This window comes from Leucoraja erinacea, chromosome 3 (assembly GCF_028641065.1).
Source record: "Leucoraja erinacea ecotype New England chromosome 3, Leri_hhj_1, whole genome shotgun sequence".
Taxonomy (NCBI): domain Eukaryota; kingdom Metazoa; phylum Chordata; class Chondrichthyes; order Rajiformes; family Rajidae; genus Leucoraja; species Leucoraja erinaceus.
The window spans coordinates 79,496,220-79,508,445 of NC_073379.1; the positions used below are offsets into that span (position 1 = coordinate 79,496,220).

At 42.1% G+C, this 12,226-nt stretch overlaps 1 protein-coding gene across 7 annotated transcripts in view; it reads left to right on the forward strand.

Annotated features, from left to right (window-relative positions):
* LOC129695762 (protein prune homolog 2-like) overlaps positions 1-12,226 on the forward strand; it is a 335,597-nt gene that overhangs the window by 216,327 nt on the left and 107,044 nt on the right. The window contains exon 1 of one of the 7 annotated variants that reach the window (XM_055633045.1): positions 161-301. The exons of 5 other annotated variants lie outside the window; for them this stretch is intronic. The gene's annotated coding sequence lies outside the window, so the exon portion shown is untranslated. Of the gene's footprint in view, positions 1-160; positions 302-1,117; positions 1,192-12,226 lie in introns of those variants that run through there. One more of the 7 variants, XM_055633046.1, reaches the window with a different exon arrangement.

A 12,226-nucleotide genomic window follows, 5' to 3' on the forward strand; every position in this document is an offset into this window, starting at 1 on the left:
GCACTGTGGTTCACAAAGATAACATTTCATGAATATAAACCCTTGGGAGTGAAAATCAGTTGCCATTCCTTATAAATTCTTACTGCTCTAGTCCATCACTAAAATCCAAGCTGCTGATATTCTCGTTGAAGAGCTATCATCAGAAAGCAGGTGATCATCTGTGTTTGGATGTGTCATCTGTCACGTGATCAGCAGTGAAATGGATGATCCGTTTTGGGAATGAACTGAACGTAGGGATGCTCAGGGTAAAGTGACGATTATTGTGTAATTTCAGTGAAGATATTGCCCACGTCTTTGAAAGGTAAGGGATTCAAGAGCTTATTTATTTTATGTGGTATTTAAATAAATTAAGCTGAAGAAATCTATGCTCGCTTGCGATTGTTCACAAAGAGCTGGATATGGTAATCGGTGCTTGCTGCCTGAATGAATTTCAACTGCTTTTCCATTATTAAATATTTATTTTATACTTAAAAATTCAATGCTAATTCTTCCATTGTTCAAAATTACTTTATGTGCCAATTTTGATCAGGAACAGATGTTTGTGCTGTATTTGTGAAGTATTTTGGTAGCAGCCTTTTGTGAGGGGCAGTGGTAGATTGAACAAAGCTGGGGGATAAAAAATGCATGGCACGAAGGATATCAAGAATAGAATTCCTGAAGAGGAATTCTCCTAATTTGTTTTTGTTGATAAAGCCAGTAGAAGGTAATATATATATTATATTATATAATATATATATATACAACATGGAATTCAGAAATATGGCTTAATTTGATGTGTGTCCATTTTTTTCAAATCCAATTCATTTTGTAAATAAAAGGATATGAAAGGCTGGGGTGAAAACAGGAAGGTATTGGATTTTTCTAATCATGCCTTGTGGAAACTATACATTGAATAAGCTATGCAAAACAGGTCGGAGTGAGTGGAATTAGACAAACGTGTTAGTTAACTGCTCAGTGTGTGCTCTGTTGGTCAGACACCAGCTGCATGCCTCTATTGTGGGCCATTGTGCATTGCTGACGCCTCTAAATTTCCGTCATTCATTCATTCCAGAAAGCTGATTGGCCACAGATAGTTTATTTGGTGGATGGGGAGAGAAAATACTGTCTGACAGTGTCATGAATTTTTGCCTCTGGTTTCCTGTAATTTGAAGCTGTACAATTCTAGGACAGGTTTGTTGCTGGAATAGAAAGGTACACAAATTAGAACATGAGAATTCAATATGAGTGTTGTCATGGGAAGTATATTTACACAATTAATAATGGCTTCTGGGGTAGATTTTGGAACTGCAGCTGTCGGAGAATAAGTACATTTATACCTTTTTTAAATAGAATTATCTAAGCAATATCTTTTAATAACTGCTTTGTTCTTTATTGAGTTTAAGGTACCTCAGTGTGGTTTATAGAAAAAGCATATCGTTAATGTTTTCCAACAAAATTATAACATTTACATAGCAAATAAGAGAGAGAAATAATATGCTGTGCACTTTTAATGTTCTTAGAGGATCATTATTTAACACTAATAATCTGAAGGCCATATGAATGATTGTGTATGTAAGATGATGTTTATGGCGCCTAGTCTGTTGTGTTTTATCACTGTAGAATAAAATGCTATTTGTTTCTATTAATCTATGTGGTAGCATGCTAAGCACATTTTTTGTTGTTATGTGTAGAATCATACTGCATAGAAGCAGGGTCTTTGGCTCAACTTATCCATGCCAAAAAATGCCCCATCTAGGCTAGTCACATTTGCCCTACATTTAGCCCTTATCCTTTTAAATTGTTCCTATCAATGTACAAAGGTATTTAAAATGTTGTTATAGTACCTGCCCCAACTATTAACTCAAGCAGCAAAATGCAATATCTCACATTTTCTTAGAAACATAGAAAATAGGTGCAGGAGTAGGCCATTCAGCCCTTCGAGCCTGCACCGCCATTCAATACGATCATGGCTGATCATCCAACTCAGTATCCTGTACCTGCCTTCTCTCCATACCCCCTAATCCCTTTAGCCACAAGGGCCACATCTAACTCCCTCTTAAATATAGCCAATGAACTGGCCTCAACTTCATTCTGTGGCAGAGAATTCCAGAGATTCGCCACTCTCTGTGTGAAAAATGTTTTTCTCATCTCAGTCCTAAAAGATTTCCCCTTTATCCTTAAACTGTGACCCCTTGTTCTGGACTTCTCCAACATTGGGAACAATCTTCCTGCATCTAGCCTGTCCAATCCCTTAAGAATTTTGTAAGTTTCTATTAGATCCCCCCTCAATCTTCTAAATTCTAGCGAGTACAAGCCGAGTCTATCCAGTCTTTCTTCATATGAAAGTCCTGACATTCCAGGAATCAGTCTGGTGAACCTTCTCTGTACTCCCTCTATGGCAAGAATGTCCTTCCTCAGATTAGGAGACCAAAACTGGACGCAATACTCCAGGTGTGGTCTCACCAAGACCCTGTACAACTGCAGTAGAACCTCCCTGCTCCTATACTCATTTTTATTCTATCTTATTTAAACTCCATTATTGTTTATTTATTTAATTGATTTTATCTTATTTAAACTCTATTAGCCGTTCCTCAGCCCATTTGCCGAACTGATCATGATCCCACTGTAACTCTCGATAGCCATCTTCACTACCTATGACACCACCAACCTTAGTGTCATCTGCAAACTTATTAATCATACCTTGTACATTCTCATCCAAATAGTTAATACAGATGACAAACAGCAATGTGCCCAGCACTGACTCCTGAAGTGCACTACAAGTCACAGACCTTGAGTCTGAAAAACAACCTTCCACAATCACCCTCTGCTTCCTACCAAGAGGCCAATGTGGTCTCCAGTTATTATTGTAGGAAGGAGCTGCGGATGCTGGTTTAAACCGACGATAGATAACTCAGGCAGCATCTCTGGATAGAGGAATGGGGGATGTTTTAGGACGAGACAATTCTTCAGATTGAGTCAGGGGAGAGGGAGATACAGAGATAAGGAAGTGAAAGGTATGAAAACGAGATGGGATGGAGATCAAGCAAAATGTAGAATAGATCATTGTCAGCTTGGAGATGGTAACAACAATGCAAACAGAGATAAAATGTAAACAAGGACAGTCAGACTAGTTGGAGAACTGGGAAGGGGGGAGGGATGGCGAGAGAGGGAGGGCAAGGGTTACTTGACGTTAGAGGTCAATATTCATGCCGCTGGCGTGTAAGCCGCCCGAGCAAAATATGAGGTCTTGTTCCTCCAATTTGCACTGGTTCTCGCTCTGACATTGGAGGAGGCCCAGGACAGAAAAGCAACTGGGAGATCAGGTAGGTTTGGGTGGACTGAGCGGAGGGGTTCAGCTAAACGAACGCCGAACCTGCACTTGGTCTCGCCGATAAATAGAAGTCCACACCTGAAACAGCGGATACAGTAGATGAGGTTGGAGGATATACAAGTGAACCTCTGGTTCACCTGAAAAGACTGTCGGCGTCCTTGGACACAGTCGAGAGGGGAGGTATAGGAGCAGGTGTTGCAGGGGTGGGGGTGGATTTAGGTGGGAAGAGACAAGTTAACCAGAGAGTTCCGGAGGGAAAGGTCACTGCGGAAAGCTGAAAGGGGTGGAAATGGGAAGATATAGCTAGTGGTGGGATCCCGTTGGAGGTGGCGAAAATGCCGAAGGATTATGTGCTGTATGCGACGGTTGATTGGGTGAAAGGTGAGGACTAGGGGGACTCTGTCCCTGTTGCGAGTGGGGGAGCAACAGCGGAGCTGTGGGATATCGAGGAGATCCCAGTGAAGGCCTCATCTATGAAGGAAGAGGGGAACCCCCATTCTATCTCCGATGTCCTGGTATGGAACAACTCATCTTGGGCACAAACGGAGGAATTGTGATTAGGGAATAGTCTCTTTAGGAAGCAGGGTGGGAAGAAGTGTGGTCTAGATAGCTGTGGGAGTCAGTGGGTTTATAATAAATGTCAGTCGATAGTCTATCTCCTATGATGGAGACGGTGAGAAAGAAATGGGTTGATTAGGGATTGTCAGCATGGCTTTGTGCATGGGAGATCAGGCCTCATGAAGTAGATCGTGTTTTTTCTAGAAGTAACCATGAAGGCTGATGTGGGCAGGGCCGTAGACTTAGTCTATATGAACTTTGGCAATATCTTTGGTAAGATTCCACTTGTCAAGCTGCTCTGGAAGGTTAAATTGCATGGGACACGGGGAGGGACAGCTATCTAGTATTGCCCTTTAATCTCTGACATTTCCATTGTGGGGAAGAGGGTTCTGATTGTCTCCATTATGCCAATCGTAATGTTTTATACTTTGATCAGGTCTCCTCATGTCCAACTCACCAGAGAAAGCAATCCAATTCATCCAACCTCTCCCTATAGCTAGTGCTCTTAAATCCAGGCAGTGTTCAAGTAAACCTCTTCTGCACCCTCAAGTCTCCACATCCTTGCTGTAATGGGGTGACCCAAACTGTACAGACTCGCTGTCAGATTACTCAAGGAAATCCAAGGTGATCTGTACTACCCCACTGAATTGTGTGTGGCAGCCAGCAGCTCAACATTGCTGTCATAAGTGGATCTGAGTTTTTTAATGGAAAACCAGAGAACAGTTTAGCTTACTTTTGTTTATTATTGTCACATGTACCGAAGTACAGTATATTTTCAGACTTCTCCTGATAGCTGCTGTATTGGTGACATCTGAGCAGATAAAGTACCCATTTCTTGGAAGGATTAATAGACCCAGGACACACATAGTGGAGGATATACTAGTCCATTCCTGATAGATCTACTCGTTTTCCTATAAGCAAGCACATGGACACTTCCTGGCAGGAAGCAATTGAGAGTACACAGAGCATGCTCTCTTTCATGCAAGGGTTGAAATCCAAGTGCACAAAAGCAAAAAGGACAGGTTGAAATCAATAGTCACTTTCAGATAAATATTTGTTAGCTCTGTGACAGTTAGTGCAATGAAGATCTATTTTAAAACTGTACAAATATTATCACTGATGTATTTTGACAAAAAAACATTGGAATTATTAACTGTTACTGTGCAATCTTAGTTGCAGACAAAATCTTAAATATATTCTCTATTTTCAACTTCAGCCATTTTAAATAATGTATTATTATTAAAAATTGAAGACAGAGATTCAACAAATTATTAAATATCTGTCTCATGATATTCCAACAGTAATTTCTAGGCTTAAAAATCATAGTTGTGGAGGAAAGTATGTGCTGTTCTTTGGATTTTTCCAAAATATGCATTTGCACTATTCCAAAAATCCTCTTTAATCAGAATTAATACTTTACCATACATAATATTGTCTGCTCTCTCTGAAATTCAGTAGATTTCATTTCAGAACTGGCTTGGAAATAATAATCAGACAGCACATACTGTGATTAAAAGCAAGAGGAGAATAACAAGTAGTAGAACATCTGTTTGCATTTTAAGAATGTAATTATTTTAACTGATCAAGTCTAAGTTCTAATAATAAAGAAAGAAACAAGGAATGTAGTTCTAAACATTATTTTATTATTTATCTTATATAATTTCATAATGTTATTTATATTATTTATGACATAATTTAGCAAACACTTTAGGGAACATTATGCTCCAAAATTAGCATAATTTTTTGTTTGTTTTTGTTTTGATTGACAGAATTAGAGTCCTATTCCATTAAACATTTTAACTAGAGGTCAAAGATTAGGACCACAACCAGAAAACCACCATCCTCATAAACTTGAGATCCTCACCTTTCACCCTACCAGTTTCAGCTTCCAACACATCATTCTTTGACATTTCCATCACCCTCAATGTGATCCCACCACAGTCACATCTTCCCATTCCCACTCCAGTCTCCACAGAGACCGCTCCCTCCGCAACTCCTTGGTTTACTCATACCTTCCTACCTAAAACATTCCCTCCCGAGGTGCTTTCCCCTGCAACCACAGGAGATGTAACACATACCTCCTCCCTCACATTCACCCAGATATCCCAGCAGTCCTATCCAGTGAGAGAGAGGTTCAGATGCACCTCCTCTAACTTCATCTATTGCATTTGGTTTTCCCTATGTGGTCACCATTACATTGGCAAGACCAAGCATACAATAGGCGACCATTTCTCTGAACATTGGTGCTCAGTCCGCCAAGGCTTGCTGGATCTCCCAGTTACCAAACCATTTCAACACCCCTTCCCACCCCAATGCTGATCTTTCTATCCGATGGCTTCTCCATTGCCAGAGTGACGCCACATGCAAACTGGAGGAACGGCACCTCATGTTCCACCTGCGTAGCATACACCCTAATGGTATGAATAGTGCATTCTCCAATTTTAGATAACTAACCTAAAACCTTGCATTTGTCCAACACCCCCTCACCTCTATCTACCTACCACTCAACCAAGTAGACACCAATCCAAACCATCACCAATCTACGTTTTCCAGAAACAGCTGAGTTGCACCAGCACTTTGTCCCCTTGTTATAATCCAGCATCTGCCATTCCTTGTATCTCCATTCATTAAAAAAATTGAGTGTGTTATTTTTAATGATTTCTGACATTTAATAGATACTACGAGGATGCAAATTGATGCCAAGAGCATGGATGGCTTTGAAATTTAAAGACACTCCTGTTTAATTTGTTAAAAATTGCTAAGGATTGGAATGGGCCTTGGTATATTACAGATTTATTTTCTATTTATATCATCTGAGAATGTAAGAATGATGAGTGATTCTAACCTCCTGTTACAGTCGTAAGTGTGATAACTAGTCTCCACCTTGCTGATTAAATTCCGGTTGTGAAGGCAGCTTGAGATACATGACAGTTAATGTGAGAAAAGAAATGTGAGAGTGATAATTTACTAGCAGGGAAAGAAACACAGAAGTATTGGATTCTAGAAATAGGAATATTGAAGGACCCTGAAACCAATATTTTAATTAAATATTTTCTTTAGTAGTAATATTAAATTAAATAAAAATATACCAAGTTAGTGCAAAAGGATTGCAATGTTTGCTCACTTTATGGCCAAAAATTCAATTTGCAATATTAAAGGTGCTGTGTAACCGTGTATATTTTAAAATAAATGTTTCAACTTTTATTTTCAGCACATTATTAAAATAGTTTTCAAATTAAAATTGTGGGCATGGAAAAAACATCTATATATGTATGTTTGAACTCTTGTCACAGATAGCTTTTCCAGAGCTTTTGATTTTAATCAGTAAATGTGAGATTTTTATAATTTAAATGTAAAAGTAGCTTGTATTCAAATGAGGGAAACATTGAGCATCACTCAGCTGGACGAAGTTTCATATTGCACATTAATGTACTGGTTAGGGCTCACTTTTTTAACAATGTGTTCTGTGTTTGGATGCTTTCATTTGATACTTTTGGGCTAAGTGTTCCGTGGTGCATTCCTGTTGATGGCTCTTTGTCCTGTGTGACTGCAGAATTAGTACCAGCAGGGAATCACAGCATCATGAGCAGAGTTGTATTAAAGCATTTGCAGTGCAGAGGTCTTTGGCTAAAAATATATTAGTCGCAGCAAAATGTTCGAATCAATTGAGTATTACTCGGGTAATAATAGATTTAAACACCAGCTGTGACAATAGTTGTCTTCCTTTATGTGTCATGTCTAAATATTCTTTAAACAATGTTTACAGAAGTATGTAATCATATATTAATTTACATCATAACACCTTTTAGAATAGAATTTTACATGGTTACATGTAAGAATATAGATATATATACAGAATATATAATATATATATCTATAAATATATATATATAAATATATATATATATATATATATATATATATCTTCTATCTATCTATCTATTCTATCTATCATATCTATTATATATATAAAACTCAAATCAGTCCGCCTGCCGTCCGGCTGCATTTCTTCCTTTGATTCATTGCCACGCCCAATCCAGACGCTCAATCTCCGAGATATTTTCCATTTCGGTAGAGATTTCGCTTTTCTTTCTAAGTATCTGCTCCTCATTTCATTTCGTCGTGTTGAAGTACATGTTTTTAATCAAATCCTTCTCCCCCCCCCACCCACCCCCAAGTATTTTGAAAATAAACAGGCTTCTCCATTTACATGTCAGCTTCCAACACACTTCGAAACAAAGTTGCAAGAGAGGAACACTGAACTTTTCACTGCTGCAGCAGGCAGGGGAGGGCTGCAATCTTACATTTGGGAACGGGCTCAGTTCCAATGGAGGAGACGGGTGCATGGTGGAATATTGGGTTGGGGGATCACACCATTGGGGGAGCAGACCCAACGGGTCTGCACTTGGTCTAGTAATATATAAAAGTCAAATCAGTCCGCCTGCCTGCAGTACGGATCCCTTCCTGCCTTTCGATTCGTTCCCGCCGTGCGATGTCACAATGCCCGATGCTCGCGGACGTCCAATCGGAATGGATCCATTTGCATGTACGGCTTTCCGGCCGCGTTTCTTCCTTTGATGCTCCGCAACTCCGAAACCGGACGCAGAATCGCCGACGTCTTTTCCATTTCGGTAGAGATTTCGCTTTTCTTTCTAAGTATCCGCTCCTCATTACATTTCGTCGTGTTTAAGTACACTTTTTTAATCAAATCCTACACCCCCCCCCCCCCCCCCCCCACCACCTCAATATTTCAAAAAGAAACTGGATTCTCACCCACACAAGCAGCCCCCTGTGAACGTTCCATCGTGTGATGTCACAATGCCCGATGCTCACAGATGGCCAATCGGAATGGATTCATTTACATCTGCCTTTGCAGGAGCCACAGCCCCGGTGAACGTTCCATCGTGTGATGTCACAATGCCCAATGTTCAAATACATTGTTGCCATAGAGAACGCTCAGCGATTATTCAAATTCTTCACTAACTGTCATTCTGTCAGATTTTTGTCCGAGCCAGGCTTAATAGCCTGATGGCTGTGGGGAAGTAGGTATTCCTGAACCTGGTTGTTGCAGTCTTCAGGCTCCTGTACCTTCTACCTGAAGGTAGCAGGGAGATGATTGTGTGGCCAGGATGGTGTGGGTCTTTGATGATAAGGGGGAAATCCTTTAAAACCGAGATGAGAAGAACATTTTTCACACAGAGAGTGGTGAATCTCTGGAACTCTCTGTCACAGAAGGTAGTTGAGGCCAGTTCATTGGCTATATTTAAGAGGGAGTTAGATGTGGCCCTTGTGGCTAAAGGGATCAGGGGGTATGGAGAGAAGGAAGGTACAGGATACTGAGTTGGATGATCAGCCATGATCATATTGAATGGCGGTGCAGACTCGAAGGGCCGAATGGCCTACTCCTGCACTTAATTTCTATGTTTCTATGTGTCCCTCTCTCTCTCCCTCTGCCACCCATCTCTCTCTCCCCCACCCCCTTCCCCTACCACTCTGTCCCTCTTCCACCAGTCTCTCTACCCCTTCCTCCCCACTCTCCCACTTCTCTCCTCTTACATGGTAAATGGTAGGGAATTACATGGTAAATGGTAGGGAATTGAAGAATGTAGGTGAACAGAGGGATCTGGGAATAACTGTGCACAGTTCCCTGAAAGTGGAATCTCATATAGATAGGGTGGTAAAGAAAGCTTTTGGTGTGCTGGCCTTTATAAATCAGAGCATTGAGTATAGAAGTTGGGATGTACTGTTAAAATTGTACAAGGCATTGGTGAGGCCAATTCTGGAGTATGGTGTACAATTTTGGTCGCCTAATTATAGGAAGGATGTCAACAAAATAGAGAGAGTACAGAGGAGATTTACTAGAATGTTGCCTGGGTTTCAGCAACTAAGTTACAGAGAGAGGTTGAACAAGTTAGGGCTTTATTCTTTGGAGCGCAGAAGGTTAAGGGGGGACTTGATAGAGGTCTTTAAAATGATGAGAGGGATAGACAGAGTTGACGTGGATAAGCTTTTCCCACTGTGAGTAGGGAAGATTCAAACAATCTTGAGAATTAAGGGACAGAGTTTAGGTGTAACATGAGGGGGAACTTCTTTACTCAGAGAGTGGTGGCTGTGTGGAATGAGCTTCCAGTGAAGGTGGTGGAGGCAGGTTCGTTTTTATAATTTGAAAATAAATTGGATAGTTATATGGACGGGAAAAGAATGGAAGGTTATGGTCTGAGTGCAGGTATATGGGACTAGGGGAGAATACGTGTTCGGCACGGACTAGAAGTGTCGAGATGGCATGTTACCGTGCTGTAATTGTTATATGGTTATATGGTTATATGGTTAAGGTTCACCAGACTGATTCTTGGGATGTCAGGACTTTCATATGAAGAAAGACTGGATAGACTCGGCTTGTACTCGCTAGATTTTAGAAGATTGAGGGAGGATCTTATAGAAACTCCTGATTACATTTTGTCGTATTTATGTAGACATTTTTAATCAAATCCTTCTCTCCCCCCCCCCCCCCCCCCCCCCCCCTCAATATTTCAAAATTAAAAACTGGCATCTCACCCATAGAATCAGCAATGTCAGGCAGTGACTAGTGGGGTACCGCAAGGCTCAGTGCAGGGACCCCAGCTATTTACAATATATATTAATGATCTGGATGAGGGAATTGAAGGCAATATCTCCAAGTTTGCGGATGACACTAAGCTGGGGGGCAGTGTTAGCTGTGAGGAGGATGCTAGGAGACTGCAGGGTGACTTGGATAGGCTGGGTGAGTGGGCAAATGTTTGGCAGATGCAGTATAATGTGGATAAATGTGAGGTTATCCATTTTGGTGGCAAAAACGGGAAAGCAGACTATTATCTAAATGGTGGCCGATTGGAAAGGGGGGGAGATGCAGCGAGACCTGGGTGTCATGGTACACCAGTCATTGAAGGTAGGCATGCAGGTGCAGCAGGCAGTAAAGAAAGCGAATGGTATGTTAGCTTTCATTGCAAAAGGATTTGAGTATAGGAGCAGGGAGGTTCTACTGCAGTTGTACAGGGTCTTGGTGAGACCACACCTGGAGTATTGCGTACAGTTTTGGTCTCCAAATCTGAGGAAGGACATTATTGCCGTAGAGAGTGCAGAGACGGTTCAACAGACTGATTCCTGGGATGTCAGGACTGCCTTATGAAGAAAGACTGGATAGACTTGGTTTATACTCTCTAGAATTTAGGAGACTGAGAGGGGATCTTATAGAAACTTACAAAATTCTTAAGGGGTTGGACAGGCTAGATGCAGGAAGATTGTTCCTGATGTTAGGGAAGTCCAGGACAAGGGGTCACAGCTTAAGGATAAGGGGGAAATCCTTTAAAACCGAGATGAGAAGAACTTTTTTCACACAGAGAGTGGCGAATCTCTGGAACTCTCTGCCACAGAGGGTAATTGAGGCCAGTTCATTGGCTATATTTAAGAGGGAGTTAGATGTGGCCCTTGTGGCTAAGGGGATCAGGGGGTATGTAGAGAAGGCAGGTACGGGATACTGAGTTGGATGATCAGCCATGATCATATTGAATGGCGGTGCAGGCTCGAAGGGCCGAATGGCCTACTCCTGCACCTAATTTCTATGTTTCTATGTTTCTAGCAGCCGTGATCATATTGAATGGAGAATGGTGCAGGCTCGAAGGGCCGAATGGCCTACTACTGCACTTAATTTCTATGTTTCTATGTGTCCCTCTCCTCACCCCTCTCCCTCTGCCACCCATCTCTCTCTCCCCCATCCCCCTTCCCCTCTACCAACACCCCCTTCCCCCTACCCCTCTGTCCCTCTTCTACCACTCCCGCTACCCCTCTACCCCTCCCTCCCTCCCCACTCTTCCACTTCTCTCCCACTCTCTCCTCCCCCTCTCCTCACCCCCCCTCTCCCATCCCTCTCTACCCCCACCCCTACCTTCTCTCCCCCCACACCCTTCCCCTATCCCTCTGTCCCTCTTCCATCACTCCCCCGCTACCCCTCTCCTCCTCCCCTCCCCACTCATTCCCCTCTTTCCCCCCACCCCTCTCCCCATCCCACCCTGCTCCCCTCCCTCCCCATCCCCCCTCCCCCAAAGCTCCCTCCCCATCCCTCACCCCCTACCCCGCTCTCCTTTCCCTCCCAAATCTATCCCGTTTCCTCCTCCTCCCTCCCCTCTTCTCACTCCCCCCCGCAAACGCCGTTTGGGAAACAGACCATAGAGGGAGAACAGAGAAGATTCAACAGACTGATTCCTGGGATGTCAGGACTTTCAAATGAAGAAAGACTGGATAGACTCGGCTTGTACTCGCTAGATTTTAGAAGATTGAGGGGGGATCTTATAGAATCTTACAAAATTCTTAAGGGGTTGGACA